Source organism: Suricata suricatta, chromosome 15 (assembly GCF_006229205.1).
Source record: "Suricata suricatta isolate VVHF042 chromosome 15, meerkat_22Aug2017_6uvM2_HiC, whole genome shotgun sequence".
Classification (NCBI taxonomy): Eukaryota; Metazoa; Chordata; class Mammalia; order Carnivora; family Herpestidae; genus Suricata; species Suricata suricatta.
In genome coordinates, this window is record NC_043714.1 from 35,384,299 (window position 1) to 35,400,281 (window position 15,983).

General features: G+C 37.6%; 1 long non-coding RNA gene across 1 annotated transcript in view; it reads right to left on the bottom strand.

Moving 5' to 3' along the window:
• LOC115279230 overlaps positions 1-15,545 on the bottom strand; it is a 56,460-nt gene extending 40,915 nt beyond the window's left edge. Inside the window, exons 1-2 of the long non-coding RNA XR_003903298.1 lie at positions 15,468-15,545; positions 11,724-11,801 (exon numbers count right to left, since the gene is read on the bottom strand). This is a non-coding gene — a long non-coding RNA (uncharacterized LOC115279230). The remainder of the gene's footprint in view (positions 1-11,723; positions 11,802-15,467) is intronic.
• Positions 15,546-15,983: the final 438 nt, after the last annotated feature.

The window sequence follows — 15,983 nt, forward strand, 5'->3', positions numbered from 1 at the left end:
TGGTGTAGTTTCATACTTCTACATGTTGCTGTCCAGTTCTCCCAGCACCACCTGCCAAAGAGGCAGTCTTTTTTCCATTGGATACTCTTTCCTGCTTTGTGAAAAATTAATTGGCCGTACATTTGTGGGCCCAGTTCTGGGTTCTCTATTCTATTCCATTGGTCTATGTGTCTGTTTTTGTGCCACATCCTCACTGTTTAAATGTTCCTGACATCATTCACATATAGTTCCAATTTTAAATAGAAATATTCCAGGCTTTTTAAAAACTGAGTAGTTTTCTTCCTGGAAAAGGTTCATTTAAACATTTAATTTAATATTCGCCCCAATATTAACAAGATTTACTAAAAATATATGAAAACATATGTCCACAAAAAACAAGCCAACCAAGAAATTAAAACTTCCAAAATAATCTTTAAAACACTTTTCTTCACAATGACCCCAAAATGGAAAGTAATGCAAATGCCCATCAGCAAGAAAATGCAAAAAATAAATTGTAGTATATTCATACAATGATATGTTACTCATTAGTAAAGAATGAACTACTCAGATGCACAACATAGAAGAATCTCAAATTAATTATGTTGAGTCAGATTTAAAACAAAAAAGTATATATCATATGGTTCCATCTATTCGACACCCCAGAACAGGCAGAGTCATCCATGGTGATAGAAATTGGGAAGTTATTGCCTCTAGGAAGAGACGGACATTGACTTGAAAGGTTGATGAAGAACTTTCGTTTGCATGGAACTATTTTATATTCTTGTTTTTGGTGACAGTTTCATGAGTGCATGATATCATAAAAACTCATTAAATTGTACTTTTAAGACCTGTGCATTTTATTTTATGCAAATGCCTCAAAAAGACCTTTCCACACACACACACCCTACAAAGTACCACAATGAAATGTATAACCTCTCTGAGGTATTTTAAATGATTGCTCAAGAAACTGATACTGTTAAAAATAAAAATACTATGAAATCCAGTGCCTTCTAGACATTAAAGGGAAAGAATATATATTGTCATCTGGGGAAGCTAAGGACTAATTTTAGTTTCCTAGATGTCAAGAAAATTGTAAAACTCAGTGAATTAACTGTCAATCTTTGACCCACGGCCTCTATCTTTGTTCTCTGTTGCTCTTTGGACTACTGTTGATTGAATGAAGAAGAAATTTCCCAATTTCTTTCCTGTCAAAATTCTATTTCCTCTGGTTTATTTTGTAATTGACTCATGTTTGACACATTTATAACCTTTTTCTTATAAATTAAAGAAAATATCAGAATCTAAGTTCGAATTATAATTGAACTTTTTTTGAGATATTGGTTAAATATAATGTCTTTGATGCTTTCTCTAATGAATTCTTTAATTTGTACCTGTGAGAGACAGAAAGAGACAGTGTTGATTTGGGAATGGATTTCATTCTACTTTCAAATGTGTTGGCTTTGTCACTCTTTTTCTATAGCTGCAAGGTTGCAAGGTTTGGGAGCTGTTATGTGATCTATGAGCTGCATAGTACCACACTTTAATTTGGGAGGGGCTCCAGGAAATAGGGTCTAGCGTTTATAGACCTGTCATTCCTGATTCTGACCATTAGCTCAATCTTAGATATCTGAGTATAATATCAGTGTATATTAAAATGAATCCAATATCAAAGACTAAATTTAAATGACTCTGGAAGTAAGTCAGTCATGTTTCCAAAATTGTATGTGCTCCACCAATTATTTTATTTTGGAAAAGGTTATAGACTTTGAACTAGGACTTGAAATCAAATGTAAATTTCACCACTTGGTGGCTATGTGAATTTAGGCACATCCTATAAATTCTCTGAGCCATTTCACAATCTCTCCTTCTTTCCAGTGAGTTAGGATTGTATGAGCTTTAGGTCAGGTAGTCTGATCATGGAGAAGTTATGAAAATGTATTAAGTGGTAGTAGTATAATAATACATTTAAAGCATTTAGCATTCAGCTCAACAAAAAATGGTAGCCATCATTATTCTTCATGGCTATTCAATTATTATTGATAGCAACCAAACCACTCTACAATTATTTAATTGGTATTTTAATTGTTATTGCCATCTAAGTACAAAGTAGCAGAAATGTACCGAACAAGAAAGTCACTAACAGTAGCGATGAATACTAACAACTGAAGAGAGCTTGTCAGGAGGGTAGTCAAGAGGCTGCTGTCCAGGGAGCCGAGAGGGGGCAAAATAGGACTCACTGTTGCATGGATACAGAGTAGGAACAGACAGGCTCTACTCACGAGCTTGATTTGCTGCAGTCAGGAGTCAGTGATGGCCTCCTGGGGCCAATCATCAGTAGCTGCTCTTTCCTGGAGTGGATTGGTTTTATGGACAGTGAAAAAGGTCAGGAAAAATTTGGTGTAGACAAAACACAGCACAGCATTTAAGGCTTTGGGCTTTGGAGGCAGATAACTGGGCTCTGCATATCTGGCGTGCTCCTTTACTGCTTTGCACATCAGTTCTTACTTCTTTAAAACGGAGGTGCTAAAAATAATATCTTCTGCATTAGCATGTTGTAAAAAATTAAATACGATTATCCACCTGAGAATTTAGCATAGTGCCTAATACACAGAAAAATCAGTGTTTCCTCGTGCCTTTGTGTAGAAGCTATATCTAGGAAATAAGGGTCAAGGACTGTGTGATCTTCTGCATGGATAGTTGACATTTATTGAATCTGAAAACAAGAATGAAAAAGTGAAGGCAGAATTTATGCAAAGATTTGATTGAGCTTGTGGCCTACTAACCCATGACATAATTTTAATAGCTGATTATTACTCAGTAACTGATGGGACTCTAGGAAAGGAATTCTTTCATTAACTCACTGTTAAATCACAATTTTTAGCCAGTATCAAAATTTAAATTCTTCCTGTTAACAACAGTAACAAAACCCCCATATATTTGGGGTACCTGGGTGGCCAGTCACTTAATTGTCTGACTTTGTCATCTTAAGAGTCCTGAGTTTGAGCCCCACGTTGGCTCTGTGCTGAGACCTCGGAGGCTGGAGCCTGCTTCAGATTCTGTGTCTCCCTCCCTCTCTCTATCCCTCCCTCACTCATGCTCTATCTCTCTCTCCTTAAAAAAAAAACACACATTAAAAATTTTAAAACAAAATAAACATTTGGACCAAATTTGCATAGCGATAGCATACTTTGCTTCCTGTATCCTGGCTAAATACTGCTAAGGCAACCAATGATTTACTGAGTGTTTATAATGTCCTTGTACAGTTTTAAAATCAAATAACTTTGTACACAATAGTAATAAACTGTAAACACCATATGGAAGAATATGATTACTATACTAATGTTCTAAATGCTAATTTTAATGTTTCATCTTATTCACAAATCATACATACTATCTATGAATACTTCTTATTTGAAAGCAACAGTTGGTGAATATTCCCAAATAATGTTGCAAGATTTCTTTATATCTGAATCATGAAAAAAGAGCATTTCCAACTGTAACTTCCTCAAGCACCAGAGTGCTTCCTTATAGGATGCTTAAAATATGTGACATTCAAAAGAATGATGGATTCTTATGACAGTGAATTTGGAGAGGGCTGAAATGCTTATCCATAGAGTTTTACATAAGCTTTTTCATTTCAATAATTTATATTTCAAAGAGCTGTCTTCCTTAACCCTACTAAATGCATCATAGCCATAAAAAATATCAAACACTTAAGATCAGTAACTCAAATTTAGTTCAGAATATAACATTAACTGGAGTGTACTTCAGCAAGTTGGAAAATCAGAATTTAAGGTGGTTTACCAAAGATTTCATAGTGGGCGGCTTTTATTGATTATTCATCTCCAGAAGGAAGCTCCTTCTCTAGGAGGCTCTTCTCACAATGCACAACTATAGCCAGAAGGAGCCACACTCTAATGCTATGAGGCTTTAGCCAGATTTACACAAAAATGTTGTTTAACAAATGAGAGCTTTGTTACATTTCACTATTTGCTACCCATCAGAAAGCAGGGCGATTACACTCAAGGCTTAGTATTGGAACCATGGTCTTAAAAAAACTCAGTAAATTATACTTTCATGTGAAATCACAAGTTCTTTCAGGGGGGTTCCTAGGTGGTTCCAGAGCCCCATTTGCACATATTTAACATCCTATGACCCTGAAAGGACACCTCAATTTTTCTGCTTGAATATGGCAAAGCAGTTTCTTAGTTGAATCTTTGAAATTTTCTTTTCTAATAAAGGTTTTATGAAAGGTACATTGTTGAGTTTTTTGCTAAAAATTAACACTTACTGAGCTATTACTGTGGGTCAAATGCTGAGTTAAGTGCTTACTGCATATGTTTGCTCAATTAATCTCCCTTATCTCCCTATGAGGTAGTAATTATCTCTTTTATCAGATGAAGAAGAGATAAATAAAGTTTAAGTAGTTTTTTCAAGACTGGTCGTAAGGTCATAAATGGCAGACCCAAGATTCAAACCCAGGTCTGAGATGGTCCTATAATTCACAAAAAGGAATTGGGATTCTTTTTTGTAATGCCAAGAGCATTAAGTAAGTAACAGAAGTATTCTTGGCAAGGGAGAGAGAAGATATACACAGAATATACCCAAATACCTTATCTGTAAGAATGACACACTCTCTGACTAGAATAATCATGGTGCTGGTTGGCATAAGGTCCCATGATGCTTGTCTTTCCAAGTTCCCGAGTCACCTACTGCCACTAGCAAGTGGTGGACACTTTCACAGAATAGCATCTTGATAAGATTTCCAGTGCATTCTGCAGCCACCAGTTGCCTGAGCTGCTTTCTGTTCCTCATTCTAGCCAGGTGCTTTCACACTTCTGAATCTGTGTGTGCACCATGTTGTGCTGAGACCTCTTTTTGTGATCAGTGCCTCCTGGTCCTTCAGGTTCGGGTTCTCCTCCCCCAACTCCACCCATAGATTTTAGTTTAAGCTCCCTAAAAGCAGAGCTTGGGACGAGGACTAGATGCAGGTAGATTATTTGGGAAGTGATTCCAGGAAGTAGTGAGGGAAAAGGGAGAATGAGAACAAGGAGGGAGATGAAGCCAGTAATGACCTGTGGGCAATGAGGCTTCTTACTGCTGAGGACTCTGAGAAGTTGTGTAGAATTCATTCCAGAATTGTCCTTCTAAAGAAAGAGAGGTTGGGGCGTTAATCCACCAGCTAGGTTCCCTTTTGATTGAGGATTGCCCTGGGGACCTCATCTCCATACCTTCCCAGGCAGAACCAAGCCCTGAGGGAGTGGGGGGAGGAGCACAGGAGGGGGCGGGAATGGGGCAGGAAGCCTTCAGCAGGGCTGGGCACTCCCCTGCAGCTGCAGCAAGTCAGGGGGACCAAGAGTCATGGTGTGGGGCACATGGCGCCTCCACTATATAAGGCAAACTATTTCCTTCATACACTCGTCACAGTTTGTGATTACTCATTTTTTATGCATTCATTTGTTTGCCCCTTGCTGAACTATGAGAGCTCTTTAAGAGTCAGAACAAGGACTCTTGTTCACCAGCATCTTCTAAGACTCTGAGCATTTTTCCTGGCATATAATCAGCACATAAAAAAATGTTGCTGAAATGAAAAAATGTAATTGCTTTCGGTTTTTCTACCAGTCCTTCAGTTTATGTTAATTGTGAGGCGAAGAAGCCTCAGTGCCTTCTCAAGGGCCTTTTCTTTTCCCGGAATGGAAGTCTCTCTAAGCAAGTCCCTCTTGTTCCTGTGAGCAGTCTTCTGTTCTGAGAGCCTCAGCCTTCATTCTCTTTAACAGAGGGGTAACCAGCATACAAAGCAGCTTTGCGTCTGCTCTGAGAGTGACCCCCTTTTCTCTCATGAGTCTCTTTACCAGTGGAGGTTTGTTCTTTGTTATCAGCAATTGCTTTTTTGTAGGAATCAGAATTGTCATTCTAAAAGGGGAGGCTCTCGAATCCTTTCACGACTTACTCTTGGACCCATTACATAAAATTAGGAACTAAAAAAACCCAAAAAACCAAACACTAATCAGAGTTTGCACTTTATTTTAAATTTCAGGCCCAATAATAAGGTTTGAGAGACCCTGGCAGTATTCATCAAATCTCACTAGAAATTAGGGTTTTTCAAGATTAAGATGACTTGCTCTCCTCTTCTTCCTGCTCCTTCTACTCTTCCTCATCCTCTTCCTTCCCTTCCTCCTCCTCTACTGCCACCACCGGCTCCTTCTCCTCATTATCATCATCATCATCAAACATAATCGCTATCATTTCTAATCACGTATAGTGTACAAGGGAATGTACTAGAATTTTATTCAATTAATCCTTCCAACAACTTTATCAAGTGTCCATCATCCCTTTTTTAAAAAGAGGGGACTTAGACTTGGAGAGTGAAGAAACCAGCCCAAAGTCACCGGAGTTGTATGTGAAAGGGCCAGAACTTCAGTGTCTTTCGTTTTTGAACCCCCATCAGCATAGTACAATGGCTGGCATATGACAGGCACTTGTTCATTCAGTAGAAACTGGATGCGAGGGTTTCACCATAAGTTCACCGTGGAGCTCAAAATAAAATGTTTGTTCCCAGCCTTTCCTATAATGGGCTTCTTTACCTTTGTCCAGAATATATGCTGGATCTCATTAGGTCCCTAGGCTCATAAGGACCTGCCTTATGGCCACCACAGGTATAGGACATCTGGCATTTGTGGAGTAAAATGTAGGTCTGGAGTACAGGAGGAGAGAAGAGAGGCGCTGACAGAAATAATTAGGATTGGACACATTTATCCCTCCATTCTCTCATGATTCTCCAGAAACGTCTCCACATCCTCTGAGCATATGGAGAATACAGATCATTTTTCCCCAATGTTACCTGAAACTTACTTCCCCAAGACAGCACCAAGATTAAAGGAAATATATACAGAAGGAAAAAGGATTATGGAAACCTTTAGGAAATAGAGTTAGGAAAAGGCTAGCTTGGCCCATTCCTTTGAAAGAAGGTAAAAAACTGCCGTGTGGGGCAGTAGAACATTTGCGAATGTCTGTTGTTGCTTTTAATTGGATTTTTTGCAAGTAAGTTTAATTTCATGGAAGTTACTGCCACTTCTTGTGGGGTTTTGAATCTTTTCTGGTCAATTTTTTTATATATAATTTTCTTTACAAAAGATGTAGTTTTATGAAATAACTAGATTCACAGCAGATTTACTCTTTTTTCCTTAAGAAACTGCCTTTGACCTTGATTGCATACGAGTTAGGTGAGATACGGAAAGAAGTTAAAAAGCTCACACAAATTGGAAATGAGAAAAAATCAGAAGTTGCAATCATTTTCTTCATCTTTGGAAAGACCCCAGAGAGCAACTGGTTTAAACTTAACTGGAGGCTATTATAATGAGCACTCTAGAAGGAGAATGAGTTTTTACCCAATTCTATCATTTTTCTGACAGTTGCATTTTTTTCAAAGCCCTGTACAAAATGAAGTGGGTAATTTCATTATAATTCTCAGTTCTATTAGAGTAGATAACAAAATAAATATTTGTTGAATGAATGGGACAATTATTGACAATAAGGGGTGGAGCACAAGATGATAGAGAAGGGTAACTGGGTGGTATTTTATCGTCCACTAATTATTGCGGCTGAGTTGTATGAATCGTTTGCTGCGTGTAGAACACCGGCAGTGCTGAGGCTAGAGTAACAACTAACACTAGTGTAAGCATGAGGCATGTGCTGAGCAGTTTACATATTCATTATTTCTCACAATGCTGTGTGGTAAGTACACTTAATTCCCCCATTTTAGGGATGAGGCCACTGAGGGCACAGAGAGTCTATGTAACTTGCATGTGGTCACACAGCTAAAAAGTGGTGGTAGTGGGATTTGAACCCATTGTAGGCATTCTGGCTGCAGTATCTGGCACTTAGCAACCAGTGAGTACTACCCCCAGTGAAGCCTAACAAATTCATCATGAAAATGAAAAATCTATCTTGACAAAATGACATTTTGTTGAAAGAGATGGAACTAGACACATGTTTACCACAGAGCATGGGGAGATCTGTGAGGATGGGGAGAAGAGGACCTCGCAGAAGCAGTAAGGAGACGTCAGACCCCATCAATAGAAAGGGGTGAATGATGAGCAGGAGTCAAGGAGGCAAACAGGGGAGAAGGATTGGTGTTTCAAGTGTGGAAGAAGCATCTGCAAGACATTAAAGTAATAAGCCTGGAAGCTTCAGGTAAGAAAAATAATTCAGAAAAGCTACTATAAATAGAAGAGGCTGATAGTGCTAAGAGATGGGACTGGAGAATTAAGAAAGTTCCAGATCATAAAGAATCTTGTAAACCAGGCCAAGGCATTTCGGTGTTCTGCTACCAGCCTTTGTGGGATTTCATACAAGGATGTGATTCAATCAGGTTTTCATGACCAACGGGATATAGAAAATATCTCTCAGTATTGTGGAGATAGATTGGAAAGGATTCAGTGGGCAGATATTGAAAGACAGGAGATTTTTACAATATTTATGGGGAAAATGGTGACAACATTAAGTCTTAAAAGTCCTACTTATCAGTTAGGCATTAAAGTCTTAAAAGTCCTACTTACCAGTTGGGCTGTGGAGAAGTGACCCTCCCATGGTAAGAAGCCAATGTTTCCTGTGTATTCTTTTCAATTACTTTTGATAAAAATTTTCTTACTTTCTAAATAATGAAATTTATTTCACATCAGATTTCTCCTGGAAATGGGTCACTGGTGATATGTGGATGACTACATGAATATCCAATTATTATACTTTATGCACCAAACACAACATTTTTTTTGTAACAAAGTTGAAGCATTCCCAGAGGCCTTTTATCTAACTATTCTGGAGAAAAAAATCATAATGGAAATTCAAAAGGGATCCTAAAGAGATAAGACATTACAATATTTAGAAAGAAAGACCACATTCTCCATCTTTGAGAATAGAATATGAAAACAAATTTGTTTGGGAGAAAGTGGATTGCATCAACACCCCTCAGGTCAACTCATCCGTCCTTTCCTTTTTATTTGTTCTGGGCTCCTAATGAGCCTCCATCACTTTGTACTTCTGTCTTGAGGGAAGAAAGCCATTCCTCTCTTGGCTAAATTTAGTCCAGCCTGAGCAAACACTATACAGTTTGTTCTTAATGCTGTCCTGCTCTGTGCAAAGAGAGAACTGGGGTGACTATCATATTCAGGGCAGAATTTCTTACACTTTTCAAAACAGCAATTTAAAAATGTAGAAAAGGTCAATGTGAAAGAAAAGAGTTGGGCTCTGAGAGTCAACGTAAGGGGTCTTAACTAGTAATCATCTATTTTTATATCACAAATGAAATAACCAGTGCCTGTGTGCTACAAGAGATGCCAGCCCATTACCCAAGCATAACTGCAGAGAACCTGGCCCACAACCCCAGATTTCTGTTCTCTAGTATTCTACCTATAACTTAGCCAATTAAGTCCTTATTGTCATAGAGCATACACTCATTCGTTTTCCATAGTTATTTTGGAACAGTAACACCTAATTTGTCCAATAAAGGCCATTCACCAAAGAAATTTATATTGTAAAACCATTTATGGCTTTCATATAATTCATAGGTAGATGGATAGATCAATAGGTAGACAGATAAGTAGGTAGGTAGGTAGGTAGATAAATAAGTAATAAGTATATAAATATATATGCTCTGAATACATTAAAAACAAAAAACAAATCAAGAAAAGTTCATTATATGCTTTTTCTATGTTGAACCCTTTGTTACATGTTCCAATTTAATAATATTTCTAGTATTGTTAATAGACCTAAAATAAATGACAACTTGTTTTAATTTTTTTTTTTTTTTTTTTTTTTTTGGTAATTAAGGCATACTATGGAGTTCAGCCTTGCCAGTCATCCTGTATCAGTTTAAGAGTCCTAGTACGACAAATAAACATTAGTTATAAATCTGTGCTGGAAATGCCCCCACTCAGTTGTACTAGACTTCCTCATCACAGGAAGCAAAGGAATTTTTCCACTGACTTGACTTTAATATTGTCAGGTACTTTCATAATTTTCTTGGAAGAAGTTCGTTCAGATAACTTGGCACTTTTGAGTGATCCCCTTTACTATGTGTTCTCCTAATTTTGTTGTCGTTCATGTTATTATCTTCATATTTTAGATAGTTTATACTTCCACAAAGCTGGGTATAAACACAGAGCAAGTTCATTTTTTAAGAAACTTGAGTTCAGTGGCCAAGCCACTCGTTAATAAATCAGGTCAAAGGAGATGGGAATTCTGATCATTAGGATTTCAAATAACAATTATACCATCATGGAGAAAATGAGAAATATAAGTAAATTTCTTCCAAAGAGCATCAGATGGGCCACTGTGAAATGTAAGCTAAGTTCGTATTCCTGAATCAGAGAGAATTATCTCTATAATTTAATTCATACGTTAAAGGGAGGCATAATCAGGGCTTCATAAGATTTTCTGCCTGAAGTCCTAAAAGAAATGCTAGAATCTTTATCATTGACTTCTCTGTGTGCAAGAGGAATAGGGTCTGCAGCAGACAGGAAGTTCACCCTTTCCCAAACATGCAATCCCAATGGCCCTCAAACTGAGCGAGGCTGGACATCCGAACCCCTCACCTGGAGTGCTTATGATCGCAGGTTTTGGCCAGCCCTGGCCCCACCTCTGCAGCAGACATGAGAACTGGCCCAAAGTTTCAGCTGGGTCCAGACTCCAGTGTAGATTTTACAAGGGGAGCAAATTGAGCCACCAAGTAGCAAACTCATCCCACTGAAATAATGACAGTGCCCATCTCTTCCTAAGGTGTCCAGAGACCCCAGGAACAGGCCTGCTGTGTACCCATGTTACGAATGTGGCACCTGATGAAACCACACTTCAGAATGCTTTCACTCTGACAGCTCAGCATGGCCTTTTCCCAGAATAATCTGAAGTATGCTAAGGGAGGAACTGACCTCCTTTTGAAGTCCCAGAGCAAGCCAATTCATTTTTCCCCCTCTTGGACCAGTTTCAGAGCAGCAAGCATTCAGTGTAAACAGAAGTGTGGAAGGAAATGAAGTCTAAACCTAATTATTCATGATTCAAAATTCCCTCACTGATTTTTACTTATTTTCCAACTACTTAGTCAAATTTTCAAGTTTTAGAGACAAACTCTGGCTTGATATCATTCTTTAATTTTAGGATAGCCTAGTTTTAAAATCTTAATTAGGTTACCACACCCCTTTTCTGTGCTACATAAAACCTGCTTCATATGTTTAATAATAGCCTAAACATAGTAACATTACCTTATATTTTTAAATTGTCTAATTCCTTTCAAAGCATCTTTAAACAGAGTGCTTCAAATGACCCTTACCTCTTACCTCTCAAAAAAAAAACAAAAAAAAAAAACCCCAGAAGTTAAGCATTGATACTTTCATCTCACAGATGAGGATACAGATGAGTAGACGTTACATGACATATAACCAGGCTGGAAATGGCAGAACCAGCCCCAGATTTTAATGACATGATTCCTAGTTCAATATTCTTCTCACTAACTCAAACATAGTTCCTTTTAACATTTTCATCCTGAATATATTCTTAATTATGAACTTGTGTGCAGAGGCAGACATATTTGTGGGAGAATGATCATAATTTTTCTGCTGTTAAAAGATAGTCAAGTTCTAGGATTAAAAAAAAATTGTGCCTTAAATCTGTCAACTTCCTGAGACATTTATCTGAAAATTCTGAACATATGTTTAAGTTTTCTTATTTTCTATTGAAATTTTCAAACTTACTTTTCTGTAGGATCCCAGTACTTCTGCTAATCAAATGCTTTGATTCATGGGCTGATGAGAGAGTAGATCTTAAATGATCTTGGCACAAGAAAAAAAAATTATTTTTGTAACTATGTGTAGTGATAGCTAGTCCTAGACTTGTTGTGATCATTTTGCAATAGATTCCAATATCAACTCATTATGTTTTACACCTGAAGCTAATATGCCGTTGCATGTCAATTATATCTCAATTAGGAAAAACAATAAAAGGGGCCACTCGAGAGAAGAAATTTTTTTCATCTTGGCATGACATACCATTTGCACCTAGAGCTTCTAGGACAATCACTCTTCATTCAGGAAATTATGCTGGTTCTTTGGTAGCTAATGATTATCACCCAGTTGTTTATTACATTTCTAAACTGAGCTCCTTTTCTTAGTTGCTTTGTTTGGCACGTAAAAGGCTCAACTTCTTCCTCTTTTTTCCTATATTTTCCTATATTTGGCCATCTACTGGCTTTGTATTTGCATTCCTCTTTTCCATATTTGAGAACACACATTTCTAATAACTATCGAGTTCCCTTAAGTCACAAGTATTTTTATCTATTCTGCATTATTTATTACTTATTGATAAAGGCAGGATTTTTAAGACCTTGGCATGAGCTCAATAAGCATGCCTTTTAAACTAAAATAATGGTTTGTTTTTTGATTAAAGTATCAAGTTAGTTTGTTTCAGGCCAGACTTTCTCACCAATTTAAGTAGTAATACACTCTCTTCCCAGAGGGAAAGGAGGTCAGGAATCCAGTAAAAAGAATACAAGTATATCACTTATACTTTACTACATTAACGCCAAACTCAAAAGATGATTACCTGAAAATATTACATACTCCTATTTAAATATAGGAATAAAATTTTATAAAAGTAAAATATTAATTGTAATATTTTTTGATTGGTAGTGACTTTTGATACCTTTCACCTCTGATCTCTCCAGTGAATAAGTAATTTTTCTCAGTATAATTTTATGTCTACTGTCCATTTAGCATAGCAGTAATTGTTCTTAAAATTTTTTTTGAAGTTTCAATTTTTCTATTTAAGTTTCATTTAAACAGCTTACATCCTAAATATCATCTTCAATTTTAGAATTAGAATACTCTTATCATGTTATAATTTATTTTACACATGATGAAGCTTTAAGAATTAGTTTCCAAGCCTCAGAATGTTATATATGCTTGGGATAGAGTTTTATATGATATATAATTGCATATGTATCATTATGAGCTATGAATCTATGTAGGAATAGCTGTTTCAATTCAATACTGCCTCCTTCTTTTTAAATAACTTCACCAAAGCACAGAAAATAGGAAATAAATATAATGGTAAAGCAGTCATACAACATAATCTTCTAGGTTCTGTAAACCAAATAAGAATTCTGCTTTATCAAAAATACTAAGTTAGGCTGAGTAGGTACTATATATCACCTTTAGAAAGCTAAGGGTTAACTATTCCAATAAAAACTATTTCTTTTCGGGGGACCTGGGTGGCTCAGTCAGTTGAGCCTCTGACTCTTCCTTTGGGCTCAGGCCATGATCTCAGTCCTGAGATCCAGCCCCTTCACTGAGTTCCATGCTAGGCCGGAAGTCCCCTTAAGATTATCTTTCTCCCTCTGCCCCATCCCAACTTGTACTCTCTTTCAAAAAGCAATTCTTACCAGTCATTGATGTAGGAATCAGTATAACTGCAGCAATGTTTTCTTTAGATCTCTGTTCTCTTATTGTCTTGTTACTGAGCAGAGACGCTAAGAGACTTCTCCAAACAGAGACAAGAGGGTCTGGAGGGATCTACAACACTGTAGGGTAACTGAGATCTTGGGAGCTCATCTTACAAAGGGGAGACACAATAAACATTGCTTTTGATAATTATCTTAGTAGGATCAGTCAGCACTATTATTGACCAGGGGAGCCTGTGTTCTCTGTTTACTTATTCTGTAAGGAAAGGTCAAAGCCCAGAACAAAGACATTTGACTCAGCTCCAGCCCTGGGTAGAGTGCTTTCATGCTGATGAGCACGTCCATCCATTCAGTTCAGAGGCCATGGAGGATGTCTTGTGATCTCCTTCTCTTTTATATACAGCTAAAGTGCACACAAGGTGTAATGTTCTTCACATTTGTCTGCAAAAGTCTGGCGAAAGCTTTTCTTCCCAACATAGCTCCCATCTCCACCACACACACATCGAATAGAAGATGCTGGGGATGGAGGTTTGGAGAACAGCGGAGGAGAGGAAAGAGGCTTCTGGACCTGTTTTGGTATCAGGCTGCTTAATGTAACTCAGTCTGAGCAAAACAGAGCCTTTTGTGACATTCAGCAAGTTATAAATCTCTTTCCTTGCTGTGCCCACTTCTTACCTGTCCTGGGGACTTTATGGGCTTATATGCCCTGTGGCTCACAAAGAACCAGCTTCACCTCTCTGCACTCTTCAGTCTACCTTGAATATGATACGGTTTATTTTAAAATGGGAACTATATAAACAGCTTTCTAATGACGTACGTTACAATGGAAACTACTTGGTCGACATCCATCCTCTCCACTAAAATAAAGGCATGAATGAGGGAGCTGGTGAACGAGGGACTAGGTGTGTTTTGTTCTCTGTGGTGTCCGCTAGCACATAGCAGAGTGACTGGCAGATAGCAGAGGTAGCTCCAGACAGTACTTATCAAATTAGTACTGGATTAAAGGAGTGGCACAAGGTTCAAAGTCCAAATTTCTCCTCCTTTTTTGGCCAACATACTGCCTCTCAGATATAAACCCTTCAGATCCCTCTTAAATGTCACCTCTTCACAGGGACTTTGCCTGACCTCCCTACCTTCCCCTGCCACCCATCATTCAGAATCTCAGCACTCTGCTTCCTTTTCTTCACATTTATCAACTTGTTTGCTTTTCTTCCTCCCTTTCTCTCCTCTCTTTCCCCTGTATTCTCTCTCTTTCTCTCTCTCTCTCTCTCTCTCTCTCTCCCCTTTAATCTATCTCATTCCCAGCTACTGTGCAAGCACCCTGAGGATGAGGACAGGGGCTGATTCACTCACTCTCTGAAACGTATGTATCATCTTACTAGATGCAGAAGCTCAATTAGAATAATTCTTGGAGTCCTACTTTAGGTTCAAGTACTGGGATATGAATCCAGTATTTCTGGACACAAAAGATACATGTGACCTTGGAGAATGTGGGAGTTCTTAGCACCAGTTAAAATATATACCTTCTGTACATAAAGGAAAGCAGACATGAATGCTCTCGACAGCATCTCATTTTGCCTTTCCTCTTTTCTAGTCCAAATTACACTAGGTAAAGGTAGCCATCTGTCAGGAAGAATGCAGAGACTATCTGCTATTAAAACATGATTAACTTTCTCCTACATGACACAGGAACTTTGTTATCTTATGTAAAAATAATTTAAAACACCTTAGCACTAGTGAGAAAGTAAGTTATTGGTATTATAGGTATAAGCACACCTATGTGGATCCTTTTTATTTTTTGGAACAACAAATGTTACACCTTTCTATGCACAGAATTAGTATGCCTTAGGTCAGAAATCGCTATTTAGAAGCTCTCAGAGGACCAGCATTTATCTACCAAATGCATTACTTATTCTCTTTCACATCCAATAAATGTTGGCTTAGATTTGCTCTCTCTTTCCTTTTTTGACATGACTTGACATATTTGAATATGGCAAAAAGATTTCTCCTTGGCCAGATTCTCAGCTCCATATTTAATTACCTTATGCATGCTAATGTAGCATTTGAGTCAACAGTAGTCGCCCAAACCTCTGGAGAAGATTTTGAGACAGTGTTTGAAGTCTCTGTCAAGTCCACCTTTGAGGTTGTCTCCTCTAATTACTAGAAATTTACTGCTGGTTTTAGATTCAATCACAATGGGAGATAGAATGTATTACATAGCAATTTCAGTTCATGGCCAGTCGTCATGGCAACACCAGAGGATAAATTTCAAAATAAGGACTACTCTCCAAGGGCAAGAGTTTATATCTTGCTGCCAGATGTTTGCAGTTTTATTTTTGGAAGTAAATATGCTATTTGGGTTTTTTAAAGCTTTAAAAATCTATTTTAAAGGTACAGTGTTTGTAAAAAATTTCAAAGTGAAGATCTCCATCATGTTTTCTAAATATCACCATATGCTAAATTTCATTTACAGCTTATTTTAATGCTTTTTTTTAATTTTCCCACTTGGGAATTACATAGAAGGCTGTTCTGATGCATTCACACAGTCACTAAATAT